This window comes from Terrapene carolina, unplaced genomic scaffold (genome assembly GCF_002925995.2).
Source record: "Terrapene carolina triunguis isolate 2854851 unplaced genomic scaffold, T_m_triunguis-2.0 Scaffold926, whole genome shotgun sequence".
Taxonomy (NCBI): Eukaryota; Metazoa; Chordata; order Testudines; family Emydidae; genus Terrapene; species Terrapene triunguis.
The window spans coordinates 3,465,432-3,484,036 of NW_020665277.1; the positions used below are offsets into that span (position 1 = coordinate 3,465,432).

General features: G+C 45.3%; 1 protein-coding gene across 4 annotated transcripts in view; it reads right to left on the bottom strand.

The window, feature by feature from the left end:
* SLC16A1 (solute carrier family 16 member 1) overlaps window positions 1-18,291 on the bottom strand; it is a 31,677-nt gene extending 13,386 nt beyond the window's left edge. The window contains exons 1-2 of one of the 4 annotated variants that reach the window (XM_026661038.2): window positions 18,207-18,261; window positions 10,741-10,796 (exon numbers count right to left, since the gene is read on the bottom strand). The gene's annotated coding sequence lies outside the window, so the exon portion shown is untranslated. Of the gene's footprint in view, window positions 1-651; window positions 673-9,600; window positions 9,671-10,740; window positions 10,797-18,206 lie in introns of those variants that run through there. The other 3 variants (XM_026661037.2, XM_024211369.1, XM_024211370.1) reach the window with 3 other exon arrangements.
* Window positions 18,292-18,605: the final 314 nt, after the last annotated feature.

Consider the following 18,605-nt stretch of genomic DNA (forward strand, 5'->3'; position numbering starts at 1 on the left):
GAAAGCTGAAAATGGAAGGCAGCTTCCTTGCCAACTACAGATCAGACACGCAGGTTTATTGTAGGGTTGGGCAGCCATGCTGAGTTATTGGCAGCATTGAAAAAGTCTTGCTTCTGGAAAGTGCAGGGATTGCACATGCAGTTATTGTAGACCCATGGCATTTGGCAAGGAATGGTACTGTACAAACACAATCACGCACTGTCATTTATTTTTTAAAAGACAATGTTATGTGGATTTTTGCAAATTAACTCTATTTTGTGCCTCCAATCTGGCTAGTATCCACTTCCTCTTCTAAGCTTTAACATTCACATAGCCATTATAAGTTCACTATCTATCACAGTGGGGGGAAAAGAAAATATATTCCTGCAGAAGTAGGGCAGCACAGGAAATGCAGACTAGCCCTTGGGAGGTGCCGATCTTACCACAGAGGAGGACAGTGTTAGAGTAGTGGTCAGGGCAAACGAGAAAGTGACTGGAGTGTGAAATAATTTGGAAAGTTGGTTTTGTTTTCTATAGGAAGTTAAGTGCACACTGTTGACTAATATATGCTGGCTAGTACACATATATTATGCCGATAATACTACCTGCAATATACATTCTAAGCATTTGAAGAATTAGTATAGCAGTTATATAGCCCACATTGCCCTGTACCTTTGTTATAATCCTGTACACTTATGCTAAGTATCTCATAACACTTTGCATTAGCTAAAGTCTTGACTTGAGTAGATCTGATACTGACAGTTTTTCTGACAGATGTCTTCATAGCAACAGGAAAGGAGTTACCCATGCAAATCTAAGAGGTGCCTTCATGCCCCTTAGTACCAGGACAAGTGCTCAAAACAAAAATAAGGGAGCATCATGACCTGAAATGCATGGGTTTAGAACAAAAGATAAAAGGGTATGGTACCAGAACAGAACAAGATAGATAACTGATTAATTCAATCCAGTCTCAAATGACCTATGCAGTTCCTTTTACTGGTAAACAAGTAGGGTGTACAAGGATGGTTTTAGAGATGTAACTTTGGAGAGCACACTTTCTGCGTAAGGTGAACAACATCATGGCACAAGACATGCTCTTTGGAAAGTGGTATCATACAGAACCTTCTTCCTGTACCATATTAATAAACCTGACTGACATTGGTTATTTGGTCTCTTGCGTATATTTCATAACAAAATAACACCACAAAGTACAGTCAAGCAACTGACACTACAATTTATCAACCACCCCTAAAGCCCTTCCTAAGGAGATTGCTTTAGAAGTTAGTGCTGGACTCTCCTCTTATATCCAAAGAGAGTCGGATTTTAATACTATCAAAGGGGAGGGATGACTGGTGGAAGTGGGTAGAGACAGGAGATATAATATCAGATTATTGAAATGTGCCCCTCAGAGAAGAAACAAACATCTCTCCTTGAGCTAGGTACCATGTCAATGTTTCTGTTCTGCTTGTGCGTGAAGCAACCTCTGAAGGTCACTAAATGCAGCTAAACTTAGCAATGACAGATAACAATGGAACGTTTCAATAGGTGCCTACATGCTTTCCACAGAATTCATAGGGTTTGAATTCTTGTCTGCTTTGATGCAGCTCATGTTGCAGCTTCACTATCAGGCCATCCCATTACATATAATTCAGGGTGCTTTAAAGTCTAATTTCACAGGCTGAAACAACCAAAGATTTCCTGCAAGATTTTCCAGTTAGTTAGTCTTTGGCAGTTTCTAGGCATTTGGTTCATCCTTCCAAATCACTCTTCTCTGGTTTGTCAGTCTCTACGGTGCCACAAGTACTCCTGTTCTTTTTGCGGATACAGACTACCACGGCTGCTACTCAGAAACCTGTCCTTAAATACAATTCTGCTACTCCATCACCCCCTCTACTGGACAGGAGGGAGTGAACACCCTGGGGTGGAAAGCGGTGCTTTCTGTGCTCAGGATTTTAATCACAAATCTCATGCTATTTGTTGGTTTTGGTAAAGCCCCAGCTCCTAGAATCATGTAGTTACGAAAGTATATCAACTTTCATTTTTAAAGTAGTACGTTTCTAGCCATCCCGGTTGCAGAGAAAAGCTCAAATGCATGAAACAAATTCATGCCAAAGGCTCAGAAACCAGCAGACAAATACAGAGGCTAGAATGTTTTTTGTTTTTTTTTTAAATAGTCTCATGATATTTTGGGGCCAGAGTGATGGTTTTCAATGCTTAGGGTTGGCCATACTGAGTAAAATTACACCCATACCAACCTTAATTGTTATCTCAAACTGAACTGACTTGTGACTTCATTGTGGAACCATAACACAGCTACACATTGTAGGGTTAAGATAGTTTCCATTATGAGCCCAAGAAAGTCAAAGGAAATGAGTATTTAGACATTTCTGTGTCCCTAGCCTGGAGATCCCTTAAGTTTTTCCCTTGGTCTTTTGCCATGGCAAGTGTTGCTAAAGGAGGAATAGCTGCTCACAAATAACAGATTGCAGGGAGGATGTCATGCGAAAGGTAGATCTCCATGCTGCAGGATGGACATCGCCATTTCATATTACGATGGCCTTGTTTTCACTGAATGCCTCTCACCACAAGAAGCAGCTGAAACAAAGATCACGCACAATTTGAGAGAGAACTAAACATTTGTGCTGACAATGCAGGGAGAGGATGGAAGAACTTGAAAGGCGCAGATGAGCGGAGGGTAAATGCTATTTGTTTATACGTTTGCCAGTGCCTTTTTTTTTGTACATGCCATAAAACTATTGACATGCTTAGCTGCAGTTATACTCACAGTTCAGAACAGCACCCAATACCTTCAGACCAAGACAATTGGAGCACCCCAGACAGGAACCACAAACTAACCAGCCCGCCCCTTCAAATAACAGCTTTGCTACATTCCTACATGCACATAGGACCTGCGAGGGATTTACAGTGTAATCTTATGAGCACTTATCTCTCCACCCCACAGGAAGACAGGCTCTTGAAAGTCACCATGGAGGAAATTCAGAGGCATGTGCATCTTTGAGCAGGAAATAGAAGCATCCTTAAAAATCAGATAATAATTGTCAGTTGGCCCATGTGTGTCAGCACAGTCACTGCAGCTGTGCTATTACTAACCCAAAACACAGAACAACTATATCAGTGATAACTGAACGCTCTGCAAAGAAGGCATCTCAGGCCTGGGAAGTTCTTCCAGGAGCCCATAAGCATGCCCTGGCAGAATAGCATATGGAGATTAATCCTACTCTGGCAAACTGCATCTTGTATTAACTTTGTGAGGAGAGGGTTCCAGGTATTCTGCTGCTGCAGAGTTTGGCACAGAATCTACCCCTTGCTGAGCAGTTGTGCTCCATAATCTATATGTTAAATGAAAAGATGGAAAGACTTTCTAGTCTGTGGTTACAGAGAGATTTTTTCAAGGCTGACTGGATGTAAACAGACATAGCATTGTCTTCCTGAACCTGTGGGCAGCCTGAAACAATGGCTCCAAGAGGGGTAAACGGCCCTATTTGTAGCAATGCATTCATTCAATGGTAACTGTGAAGATTAAGTCACATATGACTATGGGCTTTTCTCCACTTATGGGTGGATCGAGGCTGCGGCGATCAATCCACTGGGGGTCGATTTAGTGGGTCTAGTGAAGACCTGCTAAATCGAACGCAGATCGCTCTCCTGTCTACTCCGGTATTCCACCGGAATGAGAAGAATAAGGGGAATCGACGGGAAAGCGTCTCCCGTTGACATAGCATAATGTGGACCCCGCGGTAAATAGATCTAAGCTACATCGACTTGAGTTGCGCTACTAATGTAACTCAAATTGTGTAGCTTAGATTGACTTTCCCCCATAGTCTAGGCCTGCCCTCCGTTAGTATGAGCATCCAGCTAGTGTGCTTATTCCACTGTCCTAGACTGCCTTGATACCCGTCAGAGTGCCAAAAGTCTCAACTTCCTTTCCCCTAGTGGCCAAAACCTCCGGCAGCTCCTACAACAACATCAATATGTGTCATATCAAGAACTGAAAGTGCAGGGACAATGCCATATAGACTAAATTTCACCTAAAGATAGAAGAGACCACTATACAGAACATATTGTTCATTTTCATACATCAATTAAAAAACCTTTATTTAATCTAAATGAAGCTGCTGCAGAATTTGCAGCCTGAAGCATCAGAAACCCAGCTGCAGAATTTAGTTCCATCCACCTGCAGATTACAAGGGACCTTGGGTCTACTCACTCCAGCTGAGAGGTACCTTGGGGACACTAGCCAGGACTCCTGAAGATCAAGAAAACTTCTGCTTATCACGCCAAGTACCATGAATGGTGATCTCATGGAAGCGTAATCTGGATCAAAACTGGAGGTGAGGTTTTCAGAAGTCACCTAATACTAATTCATTTTCAGGCATTTGTGCCTTGAACCAACATACAGCAGCAAGAGGAAACGAAGCATTGGAGACTGTTTTAATTAAACCTTTAAGACTGGTTTAGTCTGTTTGACAGAGCCACCACTCATTTCTTTTTTTGCTAGAAGCATATTTAGACAGCTTTTTGGCCAACACCACATGACCATCACGAGCAGAACCAAGTCACATTGTAGCTCTGACAAAAGAATCATTTACAAGGTATTCCCCCTAAATAAACCCCATTAGTTGAACTATGCTCCCAAGCCCAAAAGGAGTGTTTCTTCTCATTGTATGTCAGGTGACTGCAGCGTCCACTGAGCTCACTCAATACAGAGGGAAAGTCACATAAATTGGAGCTTTAATGCAGATTAAAGCACACAGGCATTCAGGAAAGAGCTCAGGATTTACAGATTCGCAGCCCAGCAAAATAAGATGCTACACCTGGCTAGCAACAGACAAGTGCTATTCAGACTGAACACTCACATGGCTGACAAGATATGCTTACAACCAGAGCTGAGATTAAAGAGGGTTAGAGAAGGCCCTGTGCAGGGTAAACAACAAATGCCCCAACCACATAAAAATCACAACATTTTGGGCCATTTTCACTCTCAATACCAAAAGCAGACAGTCCAGAAGGATTGTTAGCTTTTTCTGTACAATTTAACTTTCAATAGCATCTAAACAAATTTATGATTTTTTTTTTAAACAACGTCACTTTCCAGCAGAGATTGCATGCACTAGTTTCCAACTCTCTCTTATTTTTAGCTTTCAGAGTTGCAGCCGTGTTAGTCTGTATTCGCAAAAAGAACAGGAGTACTTGTGGCACCTTAGAGACGAACAAATAAATAAATGTGTTAGTCTCTAAGGTGCCACAAGTACTCCTGTTCTTATTTTTAGAGTCATACTGAGCGTTCATAAGGTTCACTGAACTTCCCTTTCAGCTGCTGTTCTACCAAGACTGACTAGTCCAGTGCAGCATTTGAGGATGAGGCTACTGAGAAATCAATCTTTCACCCACTCCGGAAAATTACTAAGCTGACTGATTTTACTCAGACTTGGATTCATTTGTTTGCCTTTTCCCAGAAACCCTCTCCCCTTCACAGCACAGACTAAGGTTGCAACATTTGATGAGCAACAGATGTTCTCAGTAGGCTATTTCTCCCCCACTCCCCCCAATTTAAATCTAAGCAAAGAGAGAATTACAAATTGCAATTCACTGCTAACACTAGATTGAAGTAGGAGTTTCACTAGATCTGAAATCACCAAGCAAAATTCGTAGAGAATAGGGCCAGACAAGACCAGTAGGGCTGATTAATATTACCAATTCTGCATGCTACAACATTTTCCCTCAAGCATTAAAAGCCCCTGAGAAGACCAGTTTTAAAGGTTTCTCTCAGGTTTTATCTTTCCTATTTCTTTCCTACCCTCATATGGAAGAAATTTAAACCAAAGGGAAAAAAAACACCTAAAAATAGGAGTCGATTCAACGTGAAACATTTCCCAAAAACCCGAGTAATAGTTATGACACTTCCAGTTCTGTTTCAGAAGAGCTGCTACGTGTCAGACGTGTTTAGAACTCTAATTCGCAGCTGCAAAGCAGTCAGCTACAGTTTGCCCTATTTAGGCATTAAAGTAGCCACATTTGAAGTAATTACGGCTGAGGAGACCAAGCAAGGACTGCAAGTGTCGCATCTTCTATGTTATAAACTCTTTACAAAGCCCAGGAATGACTAGCCTCAGGCACTCCACCTTCCCCATAGCAAAGCGTAAGAGCTAGACTCCATTCCTTTTTGGCATGCAGGGCTGCGGACTCCGGAAACAAGCAGGAATCTAGTCCCCTCATGTAGCTAGCACCAGGTCCTTCTGATTGCTACAGTCACCACCCTTTTGTTTTATTTAGCGGTATAAAAGCAGAATATCCAGGATGTGTATTTCTACCACGCAGTAAGTTACTGTGTCCTGAAACGCCCAGCTTGGCAGAATTCCACAGCCAAAAACAGAAGCTCTCATTTAGAAACCACTGCAAAATGCAATGAAATATTTCTGCAGCAAGCCCTTCGCAAAATCTCCTTACAATGCCCCTTTATGAAGGTCACAGTAGTAGCCTTCTCACAGCTAGGACCAGGAGGGAGTGCTCAGGGTGGGTGTTTGTTGTTGTTAATTTTCTGTATAAGATTATAATCCTGCAAGCATGCATCTCTCATCTTCCCCATCTGCTGAACTGTTAGAAGCCATCACCATAGAGCAGGAGTGGGCAAACTTTTTGGCCCAAGGGCCACATTGGGGTTGCAAAACTGGATGGAGGATTGGGTAGGGAAGGCTGTGCCTCCCCAAACAGCCTGGCCCCGCGCCCCCTCCCACTTCCAGCCACCTGCTCCCCTCAGAACTCCCCACCCATCCAACCCCCCCTGCTCCCTGTCCCCTGACCCCTATCAACACCCCTGCCCCCTCCCAAGACCCCCCACCCCTAACCGCCCCCAGGACCCCACCCCCTATCCAACCACCCTATTCCCCACCCTGTGACTGCCCCCTGACCCTTATCCACACCCTTGCCCCCTGATAGGCCCCACCCTGGGACCCCACACCTATCCAACCCCCCTTGTTCCCCAATCCTGCCCCCAACAGGCCCCCCAGGACTCCCACGTTTATCCAACCCCCTCCTTCCCCATCCCCTGACCGCCCTCCGCCCCTTATCCAACCACCCGGCCCCAACCCCCTTACCATGCTGCGCACAGCAGCATGTCTGGCAACCGCGCCGCCTGGCCAGAGCCAGACACGCTGCCATGCAGGAGCGCGCAACCCCGCCGCCCAGAGCACTGCCCATGCGGTGGCATAGCTGCAGGGGAGGGGCTAGCCTCCCCGGCTGGGAGCTCAGGGGCCGGGCAGGACGGTCCTGCAGGCCAGATGTGTCCCGCGGGCCGTAGTTCGCCCACCTCTGCCATAGAGGATGTTACCCTGAGCAATTTTCAGAGTTCATCCATGAAGGCTGAAAAAAGAAAGACTTCCATCATTCTGACTTGCAAACAAGACAAAGCCTCAAGAGGGCAGGACCCCAAACTTTGTTCCCAGAGTTCATCACAAGCTCTAGTGTAGACAAGACAGGGATTTTTACTACCTTGCCTCCCTATCCTGCTCTGAGCTGTCTGACTAACCCGTGACCTGTCACTAACAATAAGTATGCAGTTGAACTGGTTCTGAGCACCAATCTGCTTCAAATTCAGACAAACCACATTCAGCCCTATTTCAGAAACAGAGACCAAGACTGCTTGGTGCAAGGCTTAAACACACCAAGTAGCACCTTGCTAGAAGCTGCCAGGCCTTTTTCTCCACTAAAGCTCTCATCAATGGGAATTTCCCTCCCCAGAATTCCCTGGTAGAGATTCACATCCATTTCACATGCTTTACAGTGTTTGGACACAAGTGTTTTACTTTTTACCTTTTTTTGGTAGTACAGTAGCACAAGAAGGTCCCAGCCAACAGAAAGGCCTCAGTGTGCTGGGTGCTGTCTAAACACATAGACAGAGACAGGCCCTGCCCCGAAGTGATTATAATCTAAACCCACAGGCTAGCTCAAGACAGGGAAGGGATAGAGAGGTGAAGCGACTGGCCCAAACTGTCGGAGAGGGCTGGCAGTCAGGAATTATTCCTGTTGCTGTTTTAGAAAGTGCTACACAGGAGCCAAGGGGAAACTAACTGCAAAGTATAACCCAATTCTCACCGTCTACACTTCAGAGGAAACTAGAAAAAAGCCACAGCCACTGGAACAAGGATTACCTACTATTCCTACTAAAGCCAAACGTGGTGTTTTTTTCCCCGGGGCCGTAAGATCTGGCGTGCCATTGACCTGTTACCGAGGCCACGGTCAGCGTTCTAAAATAAATTCCTGAGTAAGCAGCTTTTATCAGACTTTATTTAGGTTTGTCTATCTCCCCACCGATTAGGTCCTCATGCATTTGGGAAATATTTTGCTTCTGCTGCCTCCAGTTTAACTTAATCTGTGCAATAGCCACATGGCATCTAGCACTTCGGAGATAGGTGTTATCTGTACATAACACCAGTAAATATGGGCATTAGCAGAGGCATGGCCATCTCAGCAAGCCTAGCTCTGCTTTCCATTCAGAGCCTTGCCCCCTGTACTAAGAAGCAAAGTGTAGCGTTAATTGCTCCTTAAGAACAGCACCAGCAGCTGGACAGGAAGAGTTGTCTTTTGGAAGAGGAGCACATGGAAAATGCAACTGGTTTAATCTTCTGCTGCTTTCCTGCTCCTCGTGCAGCATTTTAAAAGCACTCCTGTTCTTCCAAAGGAGCCAGCAGGCATCTCTAACGCATCCAAATTAGAAACGTGGGCACTTCTGAAAACCTTACCCTTCCTTTTCAATCACACTTCAGTTTCTCTCACAGAATGTCAACTTGAGCTAAGTGCACCCAGCCTCCGCCAGATCCAGCCCAGGCTCCCTCCCCACCACACACCCTCTGCTGCCCTCCCCCAGTGAGAGGGCAGGAGAGGTTGAGTCTGTCCCATCTGATAGCTTCCCTCCCTGTATCCATAAACAGCTAGTCTCTACCATGCCAGCTCCTCCCAAGCCTGCCCTTTCCCCCACAAGAAAAACCCTGCACCCATAGCACATCCCCCATATTGAATAAAAGGAACCAGTAACAATCACCCTCATCTTGTAGCCTAGAGAGACTACAAGCGTCAGAATGCTCCCTCTCATCTTAATTTACAGACCACATGCTAGAAACCAATCAGATGCATTCCTGGCAAAGCAACCCAAACTCATTCCCAGGGATAGCGAATCTCCTATGAGAATGAAAACAGAGGCCTACTAAACAACCAAAGCCAAGTCTTACTGCTGTGAAATATAATAGAGTTACTATCCGGAGTCTGCTCAGGGAAGTCTGATTGTGTAATGGTTGCTATTAGCAGTTACAAAACAGTGACATCTGAGATCAGACAAGAAATAAGTGAGCTATAGGAAGTGCTACTCTGTGGTAACTTGTTAAATACCGGATTTTCTAATCAATGTACCCGTTATACATCATCACCCCAATTCTAGCGGAATGCAAAGCACTTGCCCCCACATCACTTCTGCATCACAAGGTCAGTTTACATAGCTGCCTATCATCCAGCAACGTCACAGAGCAAGGGGTAATGTTTCACAGTGCAAATTCAGCCCCCAGCCATTAGCTTAGTCTGGAAGAACCTTAAGAAAGAGCATTTCCTTACTGTTTTGCAACAAGAGGGTGTGCTCCTGAGCGAGTCACAGGCCTTTCCTCCAGTTGGGAGCGGTTTATCGCTTCAAACGCAACAGCCTTTGCCTGGGCAGGAAGGAGCTGAATTAGGGCTCACTGCAAGCTAATAAAACACCAATTTTGCTGGTTTTAAGCTGATTTAGAGAATTAGGTTGGGGGACAAAAGTCCACTCCGTACCCCTAGCTGGGGGTTTAACCCAGCTGCACGTGGGATGTGTGACTCACGAGGGCTCTGCACTACACAATGGGCAATTGAGGACCTACCCGGCCACAGTATTTGTGCAAGGGGTGAGATAAGGTCAGCAGCAGGCGTTCAGGAAACTTAAGGACATCAACCCACAGAAAGAGCTGCAGACAACGCTCATTGTTTCAGGCTATCAACAGTTTAGTTTGTCCCACAAGTAAATGGCAGTACCATGACACACACACCCCCTCACCCCCAGCCAGGCCGGCAGTTGCATTAAGAATGGAGAGCATCTCTTGAGACGCACTCCAATCCGCAAACCACAGGGTGATAGACTGATAAATGCCCAAAGGCAGCACCCAATACTCCTAGAGCAGACCAGATAGCAGCTGTTCTTATCTGCAGTCCAAAAAAGCAGCCTCCAGAAACTGTGATACTCTTATCAGAGCGAAACTATATAAATCAAAGTACTGGCGCTGCCCACTCACCCTCACATCCTTATGCAGTGCCAGCTGTTAGATTGGCACAGATTCCCTTACTGATCTGTTGCCTACTTTATACCACCTCTTACTAAAACAGCCTATGGGTATTGGCTATAGCAAAATCTCTCCAATCACAGTTGAGGGCAGGATGTTGTTTAAAGCTTGGAATAAAATTCTTGAGGACGTCCTAGGGAAAAATGCTAGAACTCATGAGTCAAACGTGGGAGCAGACTCTACCCCAGGCCCTAGTGAGAGGAGAGTGAATCTCTGGGGCTCAGACTCCATGTGGTCAGAGAGATGAATGCCATACAGTCCCATCTGTGATGGGACTAAGAGGCACAGGGAGTGACTCAAAGACGGAACAGGGGAATGGATGGTATCAAAAAACATGAGCCTTTTTTATATTTGAACATCTGCTGCCTGTGGAAACACTCCTTGGCTCACACACCTTGTGATGCGGATTCAGAAGATTCTCATAGACCAGGGAGACGGACTCAGCTCCTCCTGGTAGGGAGAAGGGGAAAAAAGGGGAGTGGGTTAGACTGGATTACCCTTGTGGTCCTTCTAAACCTATGATTCTATGACATGGCCAATGAGCACCCTTTGTGTGTCAAGTGTTTGGTGACCCAGCAAATACAACCAACACTATCAACATGAACCATAACTGCCAATCCCTCATTCCAGACAGGTGAAGAGTCGATACCTTTTGCTCTAGCTCCCTAGTTCTTGAATATTTCACCTTCCGACGAGGAGTGTTAAAAGAGCAGGTTTGCAACAGAATTTTAAGAGCACCAGAAGATTTGGAGAGGAAACACTTCCTTGGCCAAAAGGCTTCCTGTTAACAAGCATTTTCCTGACACCACCTACAGCCAATTTGCCTTCTAACTAAGTGGGGACTAGAGTGGATCCTTGGCTTAGACCATACTCTGAGGTTACCCAGGCTCACTGAATAGAAAGTTTAGGGGTTGTAGATGACATTGCAGGTGAAGTAGCAGAGAAAAAAAGTGAGGGGCTAATAGCAGAGACTTCACATCAGACCCTAGAAGGTTAAACTGCACAGAGATAAAAGTTTCCTATTAAATGATCTTTAAAGTCTGTCCAAGCCAGTAACAGGAATCAAATCACACAACAAAAGGTATTAAATATCTTCAAAATTTAAACACACACCACTAAAAAATATATATATCTCACTACTAGGGGAAATAGAGTCCAGTCCACACTGCAGAGCTTGCTAAAGTAACTATATGAGGCCTTCAGTTTAATTACTGTATTTAACAAGCATGAAGCCAGACCTCTGCAGGGCAGAAATAATCAAAAGCAGATTGTTTTGCTCCTGGCCTCATAGTATGCCTAAAAAGAACAGGAGTACTTGTGGCACCTTAGAGACTAACAAATTTATTAGAGCATAAGCTTTTGTGGGCTACAACCCACTAGTGCAGTTCCTTCACTTTCACGCTGCACTGGGCCTGATATCAGATATCCACATTTCTATGGCTGGTCCATAGCTGTGCTTGTCAGCCTCTTCTGGGCCTGTGGGGAGGAGATCTAGTACCTCCTTCCTACTCCAAACAGGAGCAGTCTAGTGCACGGAGACAGCATGGTCAGTTGGGCAGCTGCACACAACAAGGGAGTACTGCTGGGTGTGCTTGCCGAGCTGGGCAGCCAGGAAAAGGCATTTCAAAAATACACGGGCTATTTTAAGGGGATGGAGGTGGCTTCCAGACTCTATCCCCTGGGCAGTGGAGTTCACAATAGTGACCAGTGTGGTCACTGTAAGAGAATGGGCATTGTGGGGCAGCTGCTGGAAAATTGTTAGTATCGACACTCACACCATTTCGAGCTCAGTAGGTGGCTCCATGCCACTCAGGGAGATGGTTTTACTGGGTTGCTGTAAAGGGGAGACAAATTTTAGTGCAGACACATGCACAAATAGGTTGACCCCAGCTGACTTGCCGTTCACCCAACCTTGTAGCATAGACGAGGCTTTAGACCATCAGGGAGTGTTTTAAAGTCACTTATGTGACAACGTTTGATCAGAAGCAGCTCCAAGTGTTAAATATAACTGTGCACGCAACATCTCTGAAAATTACATAATTGTACTCTGCCAGCTTCTAAATGGTACCTCTCATAAATGAGTCATACTGACAATGATGGGAAGAGACCCACATTTTCTTGTAAAACTACTCAATATAAGCTGGTTTCATGGGGGGAGGAGGGGGAAAAAAGTCATAAAAGCTGCAAGTGCAACAATAAAACTAGTGCCACAATGTTTAATTAGATTCAACTTGCAGTGGAATCTCTCCTTAGCCCACGTGCAGCTTTTCAAAAATACACATAAGAGTATGTGGCATTAAGTTGTGCAAGTTTTTAGTCCTGCACATGTTTCTGGGTATTTTCCACTTTAGCTGCCAGAAAAGCCAGCACAAATTTAAGATCAAAGTTCAGAACATGGGACATAAGCAAGCAAGCTTCTTTCACCACCAGGGTCAGGAATCCACTAGGCCTAAGCGAAACAAGTTTAGATGCTCTCAGTCCAGTACCTAAGGGACCAGGACAGGTCGAGGTCATGTCCAGGGCAGCATAGGGGAGCATATAATGCAGTTGCCCAATGCAACTGGTCTGTAGATTTAATTTTTAAGTCAGTATCCAGTTATTTAGTTTTCAAGCATGAGACAGAGCAAAATTGAATTCTTCTCTTTTATGCTGTCAGAGATCTAACTTACAGACACCCCATCACAAGTACCATGCATTCAGAACCAAAACAGGCACTGGCATATCTTCCATCCATCTTCCCACTTCATACTATGTCCAGACAGTAGGTAGCCTCACATACCGTGTGTCTTGCAATAACAAGGTACAAAATACAGACAATCTGCTTTGAACTGCCTTATTCGTTGGTTTATAAAAGGTGTAATTTAGCCTGAGCAGGCAACTCTTACACTTATATAAGACATGTTCAGGTACATAGAGGCAGCAATGAAAGTAAAATTCATGTTTTACTTTCATGAGAGTCCAGGCATCTCTTCATCAAAAATAAAAAAAACCACAAAAAATGATGATGAAAATAGCTGAAGTAGTGTTCAGGGTTATCAGCTAGAACTGGCTTCTGGAGATGAACAGCCACACCAAATCTGAGAAGGCATAGAAGGATGGTAGAAACATTTAAACAGCAATTGGACCTCAGTGGAACAGCTCCACCCTTGAATGGGGTCATCCAGCAGATTTGCTGCCTCTAGGGAAGGACAAGCTGCATAAACACCATCTCTACACGGATTTAATACAGCAATGAGAAATAGCAGTTCCTTGGCTTCCCTGTCTGCATACACCTGCTATCTCTTGTCTTGTACCGAGATTGTAAACTCTCTGGGGCAGGGACAGCCTTTGTTGTGTTTGTACAGTGCCTAGCACAATGGGGTCCTGGTCCATGACTGCAACACGTAAGCACTACTGCAATACAAATAAAAATACAGCAGCGGCAAGTGTGTCGTAGGAGACAGATGAATTGCGAAATGGGACAGCTAAAGTTAACTTGTACAGTTTACAAAGAGTTACACTTCAGACTTGGGTCCTAGATCTGGTTCCTCATCTACATTATTCCAAGTTTATGAACTGTTTGCCATCTACAGCAGATTAAGGCCAGAAGAGAATCATTGTGCAGGAGGTCAGACCAGAGGAGCAGAACACAGGCCACAGAATTCCACCCAATAATCCTTATATCAAGTCCAATAATGTGTGGCTGAACTAGAGCCTGTCTGTCAGAGAGCCATCCAATCTTGTTTTAAAGACTGCAAGTGATGGAGAAACCAGCAAATCCGTTGGTAAGCTGTTCAGCTGGTTAATTACTCTGATTGTTAAAAATGCAGGCCTTATATGGCTTAGGAGTTATTTGAGTTATTGTAGATCCACTGGAAATAAGCCAGCCAGTTCATACACTAGTCAACAACCAAACAGATAGGTCTCCACTCTTTGTAGTCTCCTCTTTTTAGCAATTTCAGTGTCAAGGCTGTAAAATGGCACAAGGGCATTAAAAGAAAAAACCCAAGTGCAATTAGGTCAGAATGGTGAAGTTCAATATTTTTATAGGACAATTCAGTTAACTCTGACTTGATCTTTACAATTCAGTCTTGTCCATTTAGCTAACACTTGAAATTTGTCAGTCATAAAAAAACAGATTACTCTGAAGTACCAGTACTTTGTTACCAAGCTAAAAGTGTACCAAAAAAAGTGGACTAATTCTTACAGTGTAACCGACAGAAGTATGAAGTTTTTAAACTTGCGTTAAGTCACTTTAAGCATGGTTTGTCAATTATTTTTTGTCAAGGTCCAAATTTTTTGGTCAAAGTATAGTCAAGATCTAGATTCCAGAGGAAAAAAAAACACAATAATAATAAGTAAATAAAAAGATTTCAGGGTCCATTCAAAAGCATCTGGCGGTCCAGATTTGGCCTGCAGTCCACCTGTTGACTAGCCCTGCTTTAAGCCACTTTCTTTACTTTTACTATATGTAGAAACTTAAGACAGACTGGATACTTAGAAAATGAAGGCCTACATTCTCTTGGATAAAAAAAAATCTTACCAATCAGCCTATGCAATAGCACATGCACATCAGACATCCTGTTGTGTTAAAAACAAACACTGAGATCTGCTTAGTGAGTACTGATCTGGTTCAAACTGTTTATTTAGGCTACAATGGTCTGATTTCAGGACTACTGAGCACCTGCCATTCAGCAAAATCCTGAAGCTCTGCAACTATTTAAATAAATAAATCAGGCCATACATTTTAGCACAGGGAGCATGTGAGAGTCCAAAGAACCAGTTAAATGCTATGTCTGTACAGTAATAACAGAAAGTTCTACTCTACTCCACAGGTCATGTCAGTACATAATGAGGTACAGAGTGCAATTTGTTAGGACAATCACCAGTGACTTTTTTTGTTGGTGTGACAGCAAGTAGACTAAAAGGGCTCCATTCATTCTGTATACAAGATATTAAGATACAACTCACTTAAAAGGCCTCGCACTTGACAAGCCTGGTCAGTTTAGGTTTCAGTTGGAATTTTATTTGGAGGGGTTGAGTTCTCAGACCAGAGACCAACATAAGCAGAAGAGCTGCTGTGATATGTTAGTTTCAGTAAGATTGTTTAAATTAAGCTAGCAAGGCAATTCCATCTTCTAAAGCCTGAAATTTTGTATTATAAATCTCAACCCCAGAAAAGGTAAACCAGCAATATTTTCCTTCTTTTGGTACAGGGAATCAAGGAGACTATTGGCAATGTTATTTTGGGTACAAATGACCTAGAAGCACAAGAATGAACGACACCTGAAGAGCAGAGATGAAGTTTGCATATACTGTACTGTGCAGACCCACTCCTAGCTGGAGTTAAGTCCCTGTACTCCCCCTACAAATAGGCACACAGCATTGGCCACTAAGCAAAGTATGTCACATTTTACTACTTATGACTGCAGTGCTGTTCCCTGGATTGCATCAGTCATGAGACAACAAGTGTCAAGCATTGCTCCCAACAACTCACAGATTGACAAGAACATGAACAGCTGAAGTGCCCTTCCAGAGCAAGGTCTTGTGCCATCTAGACAACAAACAGTAATTGCCTTATATTGCAGTATTATATTAATAGAGCAGATACAAGCACATGGTTAAATGCAAGAGATCAAGAAGCAGGATGCACTCTGCATTTCAGGGTATAACTGACAAAAACTGCAGAAGTTCAAGAGCACCTTTAACTTCCTCTAAATGAATTCTTAGAAATGTTTCATTCGCTCCCTTCATTTCCTAAGAACCCTCTAGTATATAAATTCAAGCAGTCCCCTCACTTGTCCACCCATCCTTACTACTACAGTGACAGCCTTGAAACATGGCACCATTCCTGCACCTCATCAGCAGGAGTGACAGGGGAAGTACAGAGAGAAACAAGCAGAGACCCCACAATGATATGTACCAACATCCACCACTAAAAATCATGAATTTAACCAGTCTCATTGTGCTAGGACCACAAGCTTAATCAGTAGTAGAGTGAGGCAAGTTTTAGCATTGAAATCCTTCACACCATAGACTCCAAGGCTGTACCAGGACTACCACACAGGGTGACCCACACACACATCATTCTGCTCACAGGAAGTGGCCAGCCAGCTATCCCCCTTTGTTGTTGTTGCAGATATTTGTATAATAATAAGGGCTTCTCCCTTCCAGTCCCCAAAACAGTAACTAGGTTGGTGGATGCATACTTCCATTGATGTAGGTGCGTCTACACCAGTGGTTAGGTCTGCATAGCTACAGAATCAGCGGTGTGAATTTTGCACACCCTTGAGCATTGTACCTATATCAACCTAAATTTAGGCCTAAATTAGGGTGGCAGAAAAAAATTAAGGTAGGAAAGCTTGTATTTTTAAAAGTTTCAAAGATTTTCTTAGTATGAAAGAAGGGAAGAAATCAGGGACAAGCAAAACATAACACACTAAATGCCTCAGGATGTAAGTGCGCTGAGCCTCCAAAATATCCAGCAGATTTAAAAATGAATTTAAGAGAGAAACAGGATTAGCAAGTTGGGTACAGCAGACAAATCAAGAGCCGAAACATCCACTGCTCTATCATAGGGAGACACGATTCCACAGATGTATCATTTTTTCATGTATCTCTTCCCCTTTAAAAAATTAATATCCTTATTAGATGGAATTATGAGTTCAGGCCTCCGGGAGTAAGCTAGCACCTAAAGAACAAGCGTCCCATTTTTTAAGTGACAAGTCATTTGACTTCTGTAGTATTTTCCAGAGGATTTGGAAGGATTTTATGAAAATTAAGCCTTAGTACCTCTGTGATATAGGCCACAGGGGGAGGGATAGCTCAGTGGTTTGAGCATTGGCCTGCTGAACCCAGGGTTCTGAGTTCAATCTTTAAGGGGGCCACTTAGGGATCTGGGGCAAAATCAGTACTTGGTCCTGCTAGTGAAGACAGGGGGCTGGACTCAATGACCTTTCAAGGTCCCTTCCAGTTCTAGGAGATAGGATATCTCCATTAATAATTTAAGTAGTATCCCCAAATGGGGGAGGAAATGAGGCAGACCTGAAACAGAAATCCTCCGTTTCTGCCCATATGTAGCAAAGGTACAGCATGGGAAGCATCAGTGCAACCTTCCCACAGCCAGTCCCCCCAGCAAAAGGCCCCCTATTAACCCACTCCCAAACCAGCCAAATCCCATTCCAACTGATGCCTTAGCAGCTAAAGGCTCCACAAGCCCTGTGAGCTCCTTAGTGCCCCCTGACCTGGGACTAGAGCAAACTGAGGCCCTAGAGAGGAAAGGCCATGTGCCCCAGAGAGCAAGCATCCGTGATAGGGGCCATCAGCCAGCCTAAGCATAAATGCCCCACCAGTGAGCTCTTACCTAGCCAGAAACCCACTGACCCCCATCACCACCACCTCAGGCTTCCATAGGCCTCCCCACACCCAGCCCCTGTAAGTCTCCTGTGACCCACCCCCACATCAGGCTCCCCTCCCGTCCCTGTAACCCCCCTCATCCAAGTCTACCCCCAACCCCTGTAACCCCCCCCATCCCATCCTGTCCCCCTCCCGGACCCCCCATCCCATCCTGTCCCCAACCCCTGTAACCCCCCCTCATCCCATCCTGTCCCCCTCCCGGACCCCACCTTGCCCCCCCAACCCCTGTAACCCCCCCTCATCCCACCCTGCCCCCCTCCCAGACCCCCCCATCCATCCTGTCCCCCTCCCGGACCCCCCATCCATCCTGTCCCCCTCCCGCACCTCCCATCCCATCCTGTCCCCAACCCCTGTAACCCCCCCCCCATTACTTATAACCCCCGTCCTGCCGCCTCCCCGTGACCCCCCATCTCCAGCCCGTCCAACCCCGAGCCCGCCACGTGGGGACCGGCCCCGCGGCCCTACCTGTGCACACAGCGTGGCCCGCGCTCTCCGCCGCCGGATCCGCTCCCAGGCGGCTCGCGCCGGCCGCGGCTCCTTAAGAGCCCGGCCGGGAACCCGCGCAGGAGGCGGAGCCAGCCCGACGGGGCGGGGCGGGGCGGGGCTGCCTCCAGCGCTCGGGGGGGGGACCGCTCTCGGGGTTCGGGCCGGGGGGGGGGGCGAGGCGCTCTGGGGGTTCGGGCCTGGGGGGGCCGAGGTGCTCCGGGGGGGGGGCTCCTGTGACCCCGGAATGTCTCACTCCTAGAGAGCTGCCCACTCCCGGCCCCTCACAGCGAGGAGGGTCGTTCCTTTTTGGTCAAGATCCACATTTCTTGGTCAAGACAGAACCAAGGTCCAGACTCCAGAAAAAAAATAATTAAAAAC